Source organism: Antechinus flavipes, chromosome 5 (genome assembly GCF_016432865.1).
Source record: "Antechinus flavipes isolate AdamAnt ecotype Samford, QLD, Australia chromosome 5, AdamAnt_v2, whole genome shotgun sequence".
Lineage (NCBI taxonomy): Eukaryota > Metazoa > Chordata > Mammalia > Dasyuromorphia > Dasyuridae > Antechinus > Antechinus flavipes.
The window spans coordinates 184,774,659-184,789,535 of NC_067402.1; the positions used below are offsets into that span (position 1 = coordinate 184,774,659).

At 35.5% G+C, this 14,877-nt stretch overlaps 1 long non-coding RNA gene across 1 annotated transcript in view; it reads left to right on the plus strand.

Moving 5' to 3' along the window:
- The window catches only part of LOC127537892 (uncharacterized), a 55,283-nt gene extending 41,857 nt beyond the window's left edge, over nucleotides 1-13,426 (plus strand). The window contains exons 4-5 of the long non-coding RNA XR_007947637.1: nucleotides 12,520-12,559; nucleotides 13,259-13,426. This is a non-coding gene — a long non-coding RNA (uncharacterized LOC127537892). The remainder of the gene's footprint in view (nucleotides 1-12,519; nucleotides 12,560-13,258) is intronic.
- The last annotated feature ends 1,451 nt before the right edge of the window (nucleotides 13,427-14,877 follow it).

Below are 14,877 nucleotides of genomic sequence, written 5' to 3' on the forward strand. Positions count from 1 at the left end.
TATCTCCCATGTCTAGGACACTCTCCCTCTTCATCTCCACTTCCTGGTTTCCTTCACACCTCAAAACAAATTCTACCTACTGCAAGAGGCCTTTTCTGGTTTTCTTCAGTGCCAATGCCTTCCCTCTAAAATTAATTACAATTTACTTAGCATACATACATGTTTGTTTGCATGTGGTCTCCCTAGTTGTTAGGTACTTGAGTGCAGGGCCCTGGTCTTGTCTTTCTTGTATCCTCAGTGCTCAGCATGATATCTGACACGTAGTAAACACTTAATAAATGTTGACTTATTGATTCAAAAATAAAATCTCAGGCCCAATTTTGTTTTTAAGTCCCTACACTACACGGACTGTCATGTCATAATTGTAGAGTGCTTAGCACAGTACCTGGCACATTGCAAATACTGTAGCAGTCTTAGCTATGGCGGCAATGACATATTAACTTTATTGAACCCAGTGATATTGTTATGCAATTCATAAATGTTGAGTTGAATTTTGCAGAGAAGCAGAAGCAGGCATAGATAAGTTCATAGTGGTGGTTGTGAAGCTTAAGTGAATTAGATATTTATAGTAGACTGCTAACTTAATAGGAGTCATTGATGTGATAGAGAAGTCAAAAAGATTTAATGTGATCTTAAATTCAGGACATGAGGTGACCGTCCTGCCTTCTCTGGAGGTGCTGTGTTTTGTTCTGGAGGGCTTTGTAGGGAGGACATTGATGACAGAATGATAAGAATAACAGCAACAATCATAGCAATATCTTGTAGCACTTTGTTTTGCAAAGTACTTTACAAATATTATCTCATTTTATCTTGATTAAATTAAATGATTTGCCCAGCATTATGCAGCTAGGAATCTGAAACTAGCTTTGGAATCCAGATCTTCTTCCCCCCAGATCTACTGCTCTATGCATGTCATCCACTGCCTATTGGGGTAGAAGCTGGAGGGCGTCTAGGGGAGAGTCTATAAAGATCCATTAGGTTAATGAACTGAAGATATTTAGTCAGCAGAAATGGGCATAATAGCCTCAACTCTATATACATTATGTGAAAATAGCTATAAATACATAAAATAACATTTAAAATAAGTTTTATTGATGTCTTTTGTTTTTCTATCATCATATTGTTGTTTACTCTCTTAATTCCAAAACGATTTCTTTTGACAAATAAAAATCATTTAAAACATCAAGTACAATCAAGTACAATCTGATAGGGTAAACCACATTCTCTATCTCAATATTTGGGGCCCCATTTGATGGACCCCATTTGCTTGGCCCCAAACAGCAGAAATAGGAACAAGGTATAGAAGCTGGAAAGAGAACGATTTAATCTTGAAATAAGGAAGTATTTCTTATCTTAGAAATATCCGGATGTGGAATGGGTGGCCTCATTACTGGGTTACTCCTCACTGTAATCTTCAGAGCAAAGGCTGGTGACAACTCTTCTTGTATGTTAAAGAAAATAAAGCATTCTTATTTAGGTACCGATTAGGTCCTTCTAATCTCCATTATCTTTTTTTTTTTTTTTTTTTTTTTTAAAGCTCCTTGTGTGGTCTTTTCCATTCTTTTAGTGTTTTACTTTCTCTGAAGTAACTTGAAAACCTATCTGAGCCCCTTACAAATTTTGTCACCTTCATAATGGACTTCTTGAACCCTATGGACTTGGTCATTATAGCAGCTTTCCATACCTTTATCTTCTCCTTTCCAATACAAAGATGACAGAATCTGGATAAGATTAGTAAATACTACTGTTGCCAATGAGAATAGATCATCATTTAAAAATGCTTATCGGTCTCTTCCATTTTATGTTTGTTGTTTCTTTCAGTTTCAGCGCTCTGAGATATTTTGGTTTAACCGGATCTTAAGAGAAAGCAGTATTTTTTTTCCCTCAGTTCTATTTTGTTCTCAGTTGCCCCTCCTTCTTCTTTTGTGAAATGATAGCAATGATCTTCTGTCATCTTCCCCTGTAATGTTTTGCAAAGGGATTTGTATTCTAGATTATTGCCTGTGGTGGCTACATCCTTTTATTTTCCAAAATCTCTCAAGTCTCCTTATTATGATTTTTGCAATATTTAAACTTCTGTAGGAAATGATGATAAAACCACTTCTTTATTTTTATCCATTTCTCCTTTTTTAAGCTTTCAGAGGCTGGAATGAGTCTGAAGTAATCACAGCCTGTGCCTAGTCTAGGCCCTTAACATTTTCATCTGTTTTATTATAATAGTTTTTTTAAATAAATTTTTATTGCTATCTTTTTCTCTATAGTTTTCTCACAGTACTCGTTTCTTTCCTCCATCCTTTATAACAAATAACATTTTTAACAGAAAGAAAAACAAATAAAAAAAAAAAAACCTGATCAATACAATCAACAACTCTCTGAAAATATGTAGTTATATAATTCAATTTTTATTTGTTGAACAAAGTGCAAAGATGGAATAAAAACTAAGGTCTGGAATTCAGTAAGAGGATGACAGGATCATTTTGAGGCATTGGAAGTTCTCAGTGAATATAAAGTGATGTTGCAAAAACCATCATCTCATAGTTAAATTGTGTTTGGATATTATAAAACACAATAGTTTTAAGAAGAATTAAGATCATAAATAACCCTGGGGACAATGGAAAGATATATGTTGGGTATACACAGTAGGTGATACATTAAAGATGTGACTTGGTCCACTTGAGAAGTGGTATAAAAGACAATAAAGAATATGATCAGAAGAGGAGAGAGAGTAAGAATGCAGAGATGACAGCAGATTGGCAGCATGAGAGGGATACTGGAAACCTTCAAATAAAAATAGAGCAAGCCTTTTAACATAAGAATCAAAGGCTAAGAAGCTAAGGCTAAGAAAAGGTGCCGAGGTGATGGCCTACCATCTGACCAGAGTCAAAGATCACTTTTATTCTTATTCTATCTCAATACTATGGTAATAATTACACATTGCAACACCAACCTTGAACACAAACATAGTGGATATGCTAGCACTTATTTAAACGGACTTACTCTCTCACTATAATGGGCAGTGGGGCTGGAAATAAAAATCAGACTGGTAATAATACAAAGATCTTACTCTTTAGGGAAAGCATTTGTGAAAAAGAAATTTCTAAAACGTGATTTTGTCCATAAAAATGACATTAAAGAAGTTCCTTGGACCTTTCCTTCTGACTTGACAGTCAACCCTCTTCTATGTCTTGACTCCTTCATTAAAATGAGGGTGATTTAAGAGCGGGAATTGCCTCTGCTTTTCTTTGTGAATCTATGACACTGTGTTCTTTTTTAAAATAGTATTTTATTTTTCCAAATACATGCAAAGATAGTTTTCAACATTTGCCCTTGCAAAATCTTGTGTTCCAAATTTTTCTCCATTCCCTTCTCCCCCTCCCCAAGACAGCAAGCAACATATCACAGGTTAAACATGTGCAATTATTCTAAATAATATTTTCATGTTCATCATGTTGTGCAAGAAAAAATCAGATCAAAAGGGAAAAAACACTAGAAAGGGAAAAAAAGAAACTACAATCACAAGAAAAAAGTAAAAATACTATGCTTTGATTTACTTGCCATCTCCATAACTCTCTCTCTGGATGCAGATGGTACTTTCCATAACATATCTATTGGAATTGCTTTGAATCACATCATTGTTTTAAGAGTCATGTCTATCACAGTTGATCATCACATAATCTTGTTATTGTATACAATGTTCTCTTGATTCTGCTCACTTAACTTAGCATTAGTTCATGGCACTATGTTCTACATTGATAAATGTTTTGTCATTCATTGATTCATATATTTAGTCAAAAGAGGTAAGTACTATTAGCTTCATATCAATGTGATAGAATAATAGCAGTAGAAGCACTATCTTCTTTTTAAATTAAGAAACTGACACTCAAAACCTGAGACACATAGTTATGTACAAAGTAGGAACTGAGTTTGGCAATATTTTTGTGCAGGAAATGTAATGACTATAATGTGTATTGTGAGAGTGGGGGAGTGGGTATGTATATCTGTCTGGCTAGACTGCATTTTATTTATTTTCATTCTTAAAAATTATTTCTTCTTTCTAATCCTATGCCCAATGGAACAATAAAAATAAATAAATAAGTATGGTTTATCATTACTTGCCCATATCTTTGTATAAATGAAGATCTAGAGACTTGGAATATGATAAAATTTAGAAAAATAAGGCTGTGATAAGTTCTGTCCCATAGTAATAGGACATTTTCTCAGGTCATTTTTGTGAGCAGTGTATATTTGCTAAGACATAGGTTAGAAATTCAAGGTTATGTCTTTTGTTAGAACTGTAATCCTGGACTTCTGGAAGGCAGAGCCAAGATAGCAGAGCCAAGATGGCAAAACAAAGCCAGGAAGTTGCTTGAACTTTTCCAGTTTTCCTCAAGAACCCCATGAAATCAGGCTCTTGGAACAGAGTCTAGAATGACAGATCCTACAAAAGAAATGGAATGAAACTATTCTCTGGCTCAACTTAGATTGGAAGATCTTCAAGAAAGGTGAAAGGATGCTCAGCCCAGCTTTGATGGTGTCTAAGAAAGCCCAGGGAGAGGGTCTGAATCACAGTAGATCAGCAACTGAGACCCTTCATCATGGCTCACTAGTGGAGCAGACCAGTGGGGCAGCCTCTAGTCCCAGCTCAGAAGGCAAACTGCCAGCAAGAAACCAGGCAACAATAGGCAGGATTCAGGACAAAGTTAGGCTACCTCCTGCTGTGAGCAAAACAACAAACACAAGGGCCCTTGTGTTTAAATTAAGCCAAGGCACAGAGTTGCACAGGAAGCCTGAGACAGAATCCCCCTTGACTGATAGATTCTTACAATGACTAAAAAGAATGAAAAAATGGAAGAAAATATAAAATACCTCATTGGGAAAACAGCTGACCTGGAAAATAGATCCAGGAGAGAGTATAAAAACTATTGGTTTACTTGAAGGCCCAAGAAACTTATTGCAAAACTCCAGAACTATAATCTCAAGGAAAAAATACTATAGGCTGCTAGAAAAAAAAATTTAAATATGGAGGAGCCACTGTCAGGATTATCCAGGATTTGGAGGCTTCTACAATAAAGGATCTGAGGGCCTGGAATACCATATTCTGGAAGGCAGAGGATCTGGGATTTCAACTAAGAATCAAGTACTCAGCGAGACTGAGTATCATCTTTCAAGGGAGGAGATGGAGCTTCAACCAAGTAGGGGCTTTGAACCGTTTCTAATGAAGAGATCAGAATTAAACAGAAAATTTGACCTATAAATATAGGCCTCAAGAGAAGTGTAGAAAGGTAAACAGGAAAGAAAAAAAATGTTACTTAAAGGTCAAAGATTTTTAAAGATTAAACTTTACATTCCTAGCATGGAAAATGACACTTGTAACTCTTGAGAATTGCATTTTTTTTATTAGGGCAGAGAGGATGTGGGTTTAAGTTGTCTTTGATATGATGATATTAAAGAAAAAGACGTTAAGGGGTGGGAAATGGATTGTACTGGAGAAGAAAAAAGGAGAGGTAAAGTGGGATAAATTAGATCATATGAAGAGAGACACAAAAGACCTATGTAGAGAAGACAGGAGAAGGATGAACATTGTCTGAAGCTTATTCTCAATTTTGACTCAGAGAGAGAATAACATTCACTCAGTTGGGTATGGGAAATTGATAGAATACCTATAACCCTGAAATATATTTTGTTTTCACCAAGTCCCCTCCTTTCATTTCTAGTTATTTACCTCATAACATAGAGAAATTTAAACTTTAGCAGGTTTGGTTTTTGTTTCTTTTGCAGATGATTTGTGAGATCTCATACTTAAACATATACCTACAACAATCAATACATCATTCAACAAGCATTTATTAAGCACTTATACTTGATGGATAGAGCACTGAACTTTAGGAAAACCTAGTTTCAAATACTATAGTTTAGTCAATAGTCAGTAAACATTTATTAAACATCTACCATGTGCCAGGCGGTGGGTATACAAATAACAAACAAATAAAATCCCTGCCTTCAAGGAAATTACAACCTTTTTTCTATTTTTATTTTCAGTTCCAAGTTCTCTCCCTCCTTTCTTCTCCTGCCTGTTGAGAAGGAAAGAAACATGATACACATTATACATATGAAGTCACAAAAAATACATTTCTTCATTGGCCATGTCCCACCTCCTCTCAAAAGCAAGAAAAATAAAGAAAGGAAATAAAAATATGCTTCAATATATACTTTGCGACCATCCTTTGGAGTTTTGGTAGATTACTATATTGATCAGAATTGCTCAGTCTTTCACAATTGATTATCTTTACAATATTTCTCTGGTTCTGCGCCCTTTATTTTGCGTCAGTTCATACAAGTTTTCCCAGGTTTTTCTGAAATCATTCCATTTATCCTTTCTTATAACAGTAATTGTATGACTCATCACATCCATTGGGCATCCCTTCAATTTCCAGTTTTCGCCTACCACAAAAATAGATGCTTATGAATATTTTTGTGTTAATGAGACATTTTCCTTTTTCTTTGATCTCTTTGATCAAGTATCCATATTGCTTAGTCAAAAGACATACACAATTCTATAACTTTATGAGAATAGTTCCAAAATTTGTTCTCCAAAATGTTTGGTCCTGTTCATAGCTTCAAAGAATTCACTAAAGGGAGAAGACAAAATATGAAAAAAATCTGAAAAGGAGAGGGGCAGGAAGGAAGGCATCTAGTGAGGAGAGAAGGTGGTGAAAAAAAAAGAAATCCTTAAAAAGTGCTACATGGAAAGAAATGAGAAATCAGTTCAGTTTTCCTTCTTAAATGAAGCTTGTAATTCTGCATTCTAATGAGAGGGCCAGAGAGCATTGATGAAGTGTCAAGAGCAAAGCTGATGTAGATCTTGCAGTATATTTCCCAGTGATGAGTTTACTGGAGGCATGGTAGGGAAGCCATGAAGTCCCTTCCATTCTCTTAGGATCTTTATAATTCATGTAAACTTATCCTCATATCACCAATAGATACAATGACCTCTCTTTTTCCCCTAAGAGATCTTTTGCTACTTAAGCCGTTTGCTCCTTAACTTTAAGTTAGAGCTAAGAGTGTTGATTGATAATGTCCTATCTGCATTCACTCAGTGCCTCTCTCACACTGGCAGGTTGTGTTCCCTGAGGGTGATCACTAGCCTGTCCATCTGTATACTTAATCCCTAAAAAGAGTGGATTCAAATTTGTGTTACAAAAATCCTGAAGCACACATGTAGGAAAGGGAGCTGGGCAGGATAGGGGATAGAGTAGGAGATAATTTCTCCTCTAGGGAATCCTTCTTCTTCAAGAAGAAAGACATTCTTCAGGGAATCCCCACCAAATTCATATTGGAGAAGTGGTCCATTATTCATCTAATAGTCAAGCAACACAAATTCTCTACTTTATCCATGCCCAAAAATGTAAGTCTGATTCTACACCTTGAATTTATCACCTCTGTCAGGATTAGTGGGGAACATAGTTCAGCATCAGATGTCTGGAATCATAGCTGCTCATTGCATTGATCAAAGTTTGTCTTTGCAATGCTGTTGCTATCATTCTTCTGGTTCCTTTTACTGCACTCAGCATTGGTTCATACGAATCATAGGTCATAATTTGTTCAGTCATTCCCCAATTAACAATACCCTCCAGCTTCCAACTGCTATATATTTTTTTCTAATTGAGTTTTTTAAAAATAAACTTTATTGATATCTTTTGTTTTTTACTTTACCAAGAGGTGAAAGTAAAGAAAGAGAGTATTTCAGGCATGATGAATAACCAGTTCAAAAGCTTGGAGGTTGGTGGGGTCAGTGATGGGTACAGAGTGCCTGAAGGGAAATGTGCAATCATCCTGGAAAGATAGGTCAGAGCCAAAAAAATGAAGATTTTTAAGTGTCAAAATTTTCTGTTTTCCAAAGTAGAAACCACCAAGGCTTATTGAACAGAAAAGTGACCCAGACAGACTTGTACAATAGCAATATCAATTTGGCAATTGGGCTGCAAGAGAGAGAAACTATTCAGGCACCCAATTAGGAGTCTATTGTAGTAATTGAGGCATGAGATCATAAGACTGTGGATTGGAGTGATTTTGCTGAGAGTGAAATGAGAACAGAGAGAGATGGAGGTAAGAATTGACAAGACTTAGCAATTGATTGGCTGTCTTGAGAGGGGGTCAGAGAGGTTGGGGAAGATGAGTGAGGATGGACGTTGGTGATTGGAAGAATGGTGGAATGCTGCACAGAAAGAGGGAAAGCAAAACAAAAGCCCAAACTTCTTCCTTCCCTCATCCCTACCCCAGCTATTAGCTTGATTTTCCCAGACAACTATTGCTCTATGTCCTCCCTGGAAGTTCCTAGTACCACAGAATAACACAATTATTCTTGTATGGATGAAAGGTAAGCAAACCAGTTTAGGTAGGAGATTCAGTGTTTTTAGAATTTGCATATCTGCATTTCTTCTCCCTTAGGGTTTTATCTATTTATTAGTGTTTTTTTTTTTTTTTTAACAAAAGACACTTCCAAAGAACAAGTTTTTAAAGCAAATACTTAATAAAAATCTCACAAATGCAGCATTATTATAAAATAAAGATTTTTTGACCTTAGCTAGGTCCTCACTCAGGTGCTCTTGAATATTTTATACCTTGATACATGGCATGGGGATAAGAAATATAGTAGAGAGAACTTTATAATCAGGAGAAACTTGAATTGGTTTGTCATATTCTGCTTTCTCTGTAAATTAACAATTGACGATTCATAATCTCTACCTCAGTATCTGGAGCATCAAGTGAAATGATGTGTTAAGTCTGTTAAACAATATTATATAAATGTATTTGCTCTTAACTATTGACCCAGAGCAAAGGAATCTAGAATTCATTGGAAATCTAGAATGGAGAGATGTGGAGGTAGAATTAACAAGATTTGGCTACAATTGGCCTTAAGAGATGGACACAGGGAAGGATGATCTCGAATAAAAAGTTGAGAACAACTTCTAGAGTGTGAATCTTTTTTTTTTTTTTTGGATATTCTTTTTTTTTATTATTACTTTTTATTGACAGAACCCATGCCTGGGTAATTTTTTTACAACATTATCCCTACACTCACTTCTGTTCCAACTTTTCCCCTCCCTCCCTCCATCCCCTCCTCCAGATGGCAAGCAGTCCTTTACATGTTGAATAGGTTACAGTATATCCTAGATACAATATATGTATACAGAACCAAACAGTTCTCTTGTTGCACAGGAAGAATTGGATTCAGAAGGTAAGAATAAACTGGGAAGAAAAACAAAAATGCAAACAGTTTGCATTCATTTCCTAGTGTTCTTTCTCTGGGAGTAGCTGCTTCTGTCCATCATTGATCAATTGGAACTGAATAGATCTCTTTATTGAAGAGATCCACTTCCATCAGAATACATCCTCATACAGTATCGTTGTTGAGGTATATAATGATCTCCTGGTTCTGCTCATTTCACTTAATATCAGTTCATGTAAGTCTCGCCAAGCCTCTCTGTATTCATCCTGCTGGTCATTTCTTACAGAACAATAATATTCCATAAAGTTCATATACCACAATTTATTCAACCATTCTCCAATTGATGGGCATCCATTCATTTTCCAGTTTCTAGCCACTACAAACAGGGCTGCCACAAACATTTTGGCACATACAGGTCCCTTTCCCTTCTTTAGTATCTCTTTGGGGTATAAGTCCAGTAGAAACACTGCTGGATCAAAGGGTATGCACACTTTTTGAGCATAGTTCCAAATCGCTCTCCAGAATGGCTGGATGTGTTCACAATTCCACCAACAATGTATTAGTGTCCCTGTTTTCTCACATCCCCTCCAACATTCCACATTATCTTTTAGGATGTGAATCTTGGTGACTTGAAGAATGGTGACCTGCTGCACAGAAAGAAGGAAAACTAAGCAAAAACCCAATCTCCTCCTTTCCTCATTCCTACTCCAATTATTAGTTTGCTTTTCCTAGCCAACTAAATATAGCCCTGAGTTCTCACTGGAATTTCCAGTGTAAAGAGCCCCACAGAATAACACAATTACTCTTGTCCTGGATGAAGGGTAGGCAAACCAGTTTAGGTAAGAGAGATTCATTGTTTTTGGAATTAGGGCATCTGTATGTCTTCACCCTTAGGGCTTAATTTCTTTCTTTCTGAACAAAAGATCTACTCTACCTAATAAACAATTCTTTTTTTAAAAAGAAAACGAAAAAACCATATCATAAATGTAACATTATTGTAAAATAATATGCTGTTGACCTTAGCTATATATATATAAAACATTTACATATTATATATAATCAGCAGAAGGTTGGATTGGTATGTTGCATTGTGCTTTCTTTTTAAATTATTGATAAAATAATACCTACCTCAAAAAGTTATTTGGAGGATCAAATGATGTGTAAAGTCTGCATAACAATGTTATATGAATTTATTTGCTCTTCTTATTAATTCAGGCCAAGGAAATCCTGAATCATTCATATCTTTATAAATGTTGAAATGTTTATACGATAGATATGTGTCATATTCAAAAGCACCAGTTGTCAAACTAGCTAATAATCTTCCATCTAAGCAGTATGGGATACAGAATGGAATAAGAAAAAATTTGCAGTTTTGAAATTATTTGAAGTTATTATGAATACTTAAAATTAAGATTGGTATTAATTGCCATTTTCTCATTAATTTCTATGCCTTCCCATAACCTCAGAACAGGTTTGCTTGTTTTTTTTTTAATCTATTTCTGTTGAGACAGCTGACTTGATTTCAAGTTTGTTTTTCAAGTGCCAAGAAGACGAAGTTTTTGTGGGTTTGTTTTGGACTAGAGATGTTATTTGTAAGCCATTTTAGCTGCAATTTCTTCTCTTCCCATTGCCAATCTTTTCAGCACTGCTCTTTGAGAGACAAAATCTGCTTCCTCAAGTTTTATCTCTGGTTTGATTAAAAGTGGAGGATGAAGACAAAAGCTATGTTTCCTTTCTTCTGATATTTATGATTGAAAAAAAAGGAAAGTCCACTCTAAAAATTGCTCTTCTATTAGGTGGGAGGGAAAAGGGAAAAGATATACAAAGAAACAGAAATAGAAGCTGCATCCCTTCTCTGTTTCTCTCAGTTCCAATTCTTCCTGTGACATCTTCCACTATAAAGTTAAAGAGGAAATGACTGGATCTTAGAAGGGTATGTCACATTTCATTTCTCTGTCCACACTTTCCTCTGAGGCAGCTTCCTAGTCATGCAGTGAATAGAACACTGGACATCAAGTCAGGAAGTCCTGAGTTTCAGTCCTGGCTTAGACACGCTCTGTGAGACTCTGGACTCATTTAGCTTTTGTCTGTCTCAATTTCCTTGTCATCTGTAAAATGGGTATTATAATACCATCTCTCAGGGTAGTTGTGAGAATAATATTTGTAAATTGCTTTGTAAACCTGAAGTCAGATAAATTTTCCTCCTTTCATTTTTTCATCTCTTTCACTGGCAAATGTGGCTTTTACTTCTTTGTCCATTAAATTTTGTCATTGCAGCAAAAAACACCTTTCTATATAAGTTAAAGATATTTTATCAGAATTTTTATTAAAGATATAGAAAAAGTCCACTTTTGGATACCAGTTTATAGTTTCTCAGTACTCCCTCTCAGTTACTGAAAATTAAAAGTAAAATTCTGGGGTTTTTCTCTAGAAAATACACTTAATGGTTTGTTTTAAATTTTCTGCTCCACAATCAGAAGAGTTTTTTAAAAATGTTTGTGACTTCTGTCTTTTATTTGGTAGGGAGAAGTAGTTTCTTTTACACCATTATACCTCACACTCTTGCTCTAAAGATCAAGAAAATGTTTTTAAAATTTGATATCTATTAAGTTTTTTAATATCCTCAAAAAATGATTTTAACTCTAAAGCCACATTATCACAGTTAAAATCTTGTTAGTAAAACCTCATTATATGAGCACAAGGCTAAGGGAGAAATAATAATTCATACTGACCCACAAGAGAATAGTGCATGCAAGAATGAAAAAGCATTAGTATGTGTCTTCTAGGTCTAGAAGTCTCAGTTTAAACTAAGTATCAAATTTTTGCAAGAGGACTCTCTCCAGCCTATTGCCTAAAAATGGTCTCTCTCACTATGGGTTCCGGGAGAAGAAATTCCTTTTAGGGATACCCTACCATCCAACACTATAAAGATTAATTCAGTATTCAGCTCGATCTATGCCACAGTCCCAATAGAAAACTTCTTATTAGATCCCTTTAGGTGTATCCTTCCTTTCTCTTTACTTGATAATTTTGGCCATTTTCGTGGGTTCTATTTTCTCTAACTTAAGTCCCCTTTCCAATATTTTCCTTTCCCTTTCCAGACTGTCCCTTTTGTCTTCAGGATTTGTTTTGCATTTTCTCTTTTTATATCTTCAGTTTCTCTTGTCTTAGTAACCATCTTTGGTAATTTTTCCATTCAAATTCAAAACTCATGGTAAGATTTTGGTCTTGCTAGCAAAAATCTTCTGTTGGGAGACTCAGGTATTCATTTGTTTATTTTTAAATGCCAGGAAAGAAAAGAATGGAGGAATTAAGGAAAGATATCAACAGGTAAACAACTGGGGGAAATGGGATTAGAACTGGGAAATTTTAGGTAGTCAATTGGATACACATTAACTTAGTATGTTTTTGGGTAGCCAGCTGGGCACACCTTATCTTAGCATATTGTCTTTCCTAAAGGCTAAGACAAAAATTCCCTTCTTTGACCTGAGAAAGTGAATAGATTGGGATTTCAAACAGTAGTAATATCGCCTTCTTTAGGAAGAAGTTATTTTAGGACTCGTTGATCAGGTATTTCAGAATAAAATATTCTTATATATACAGTCCTTAGGTCTTGCTGACCTTTCATCTGAGCTTAACCAGAAATAGAGAGCTGTGGGAAAAAGCACAAATAAGTTGTGGGTGGTAGAATGGAATGAAGAACTGTCTTCTGAGTTAAAATTGCCTCCCTATTCATCTGACTTGGGGGAGGGGGTGGGTTGTGAGTTTTAGAGTCAGAATATTGGGACTTTGCTATGGAACCCAGTGACATGTGATAGTGTTTTAGCTAAGGATTCATTTGGCAATACCAGTTGCATCACTAGACAATATATAACCCTGAGACTAATGGACAACAAGTCCACCTCCTAACAGGCTCTGTACCTAATTTGGGAAGATTCATGCCCCAGAGCTTTTGTCTGGTATATTTCCATCTTCCTTTCTCCTTGAGATTTACCATGGTTTTCTTTATCAACTCTCTTTACCCACTAGATGGTGTTTTTTGCACAGGAGTATGTGAATATTCTACTCTATTCCAGTGGAAAGGCCTACAAAATCTAAAAGTTGTAAGTAGTATAGCCAGAATCAAACCATGGTGATGTAAAAGCATTTTGAGTGACTTTCTTCTGTGATATAAATTAATCATGTATAATCACCAAACACTTATTGAGTAATTTTTATGGATAAGACAGTGCTAATTGCCGCAGGTGGTTGTAAAGATCAGAGATATAAAGGGCTTGATCCCTGCCATCTCAGTAAAGGAGATAGAACATATTCTTAAAAGAAAAAGAGCAAAGAGGAGGGGTTGAGCATGGCAGAGATAATTCCCTACAGGCTGGACAGGAGGGGAAAGTGTGTGGTGAAGGACACAGGAAAAAAACCATAAACAATTGAGTGGAGATTATAGGAAAGAAATGGTAAGATTGGAAAAGGAGTTTTAGGCCAGATAGTATAAAATCTCATTTAAAGAATTTGGGTTTCAGTGACAGCTAAGATGGTGCAGTGGAGAGAGCATGGGCCTTGAAGTCAGGAGGGCCTGAGTTTAAATCCCACTTTAGACTTAACACTTACTAGCTGTGTGACTATGGACAAGTCACTTATCCCCAATTATCTTTCAAAAACTGATGTTTCATTCTGTACAATTGTCTCTCCAAAAAGAGGAAAAATTAGATGATCCAGAACACTTAGGAAGGGAAGACTCCACAGTCTCAGCCTATTGGAGAAGGGCAGCAATTCAAACAAGCTAGATTGCATTTTTTACCCTCACTCCCAATTCAAATGGTCACACTGCTGCTGCCAAACAAAAATATCTAATAGGCTTAGTATGTGTAATCATAATAATGCTAATGACAGTTCACTTTTATATAGGCTTTGCAAATTAAAATTTCTTTATAACAATTCAAAGATTCCCTTCCTTTTTATTTAAATTAATTTATTTTTCCCCTATTTAATATTTTCCCTCCTTTTTCCATTGAGAAAGGCCTGTCGCAAACCTGTATTGCAAAACAAATTCCTCCATAGGCCGTCCCTCCTTCCCCTTCGAAAAAATGTCTGTCTGCACCCTGAATCCATCATCACTTCATCTGGTGGTAGGTAACATGTTTGATCATTAGTCCTCTTGAATAATGGTTGGTCATTGCATTAATTGGTTTTAAAGTTTTTCACAATCACAATGATGTGATTGAAGAAGCTTTTCTGCCAGTCTACTCACTTTACTCTGCATCAGTTCATAAGTTATCCAACATAAAAATCTTCTGTCATATTCATATACTCATAATTTGTTCTGCTATTCCCCAATTAAAAGACATCCCAAATCCTTTCCTTTTAAAATTCATTTTACAACTAACAAGTATATATTTTCAATTTTATTAAGTTTCAATTAATTTTTCAGTTAATAAAAAACATTTTCTATCCCACTCCATTATTGGGAATAAAAAGCAACTTTGTAACAAATAAGTATAGTCAAGCAAAATAAATTATCAAATTATCCGTGTCTAAAAGATATGTCTCATTCTGCATCATGACTTTATCACTTCGGTTAGGAATCATAACTTGTCTCTGCATTGGGCAGTCTATCACAGTTGTTTGTCTTTGCAATACTGTTGCTATTA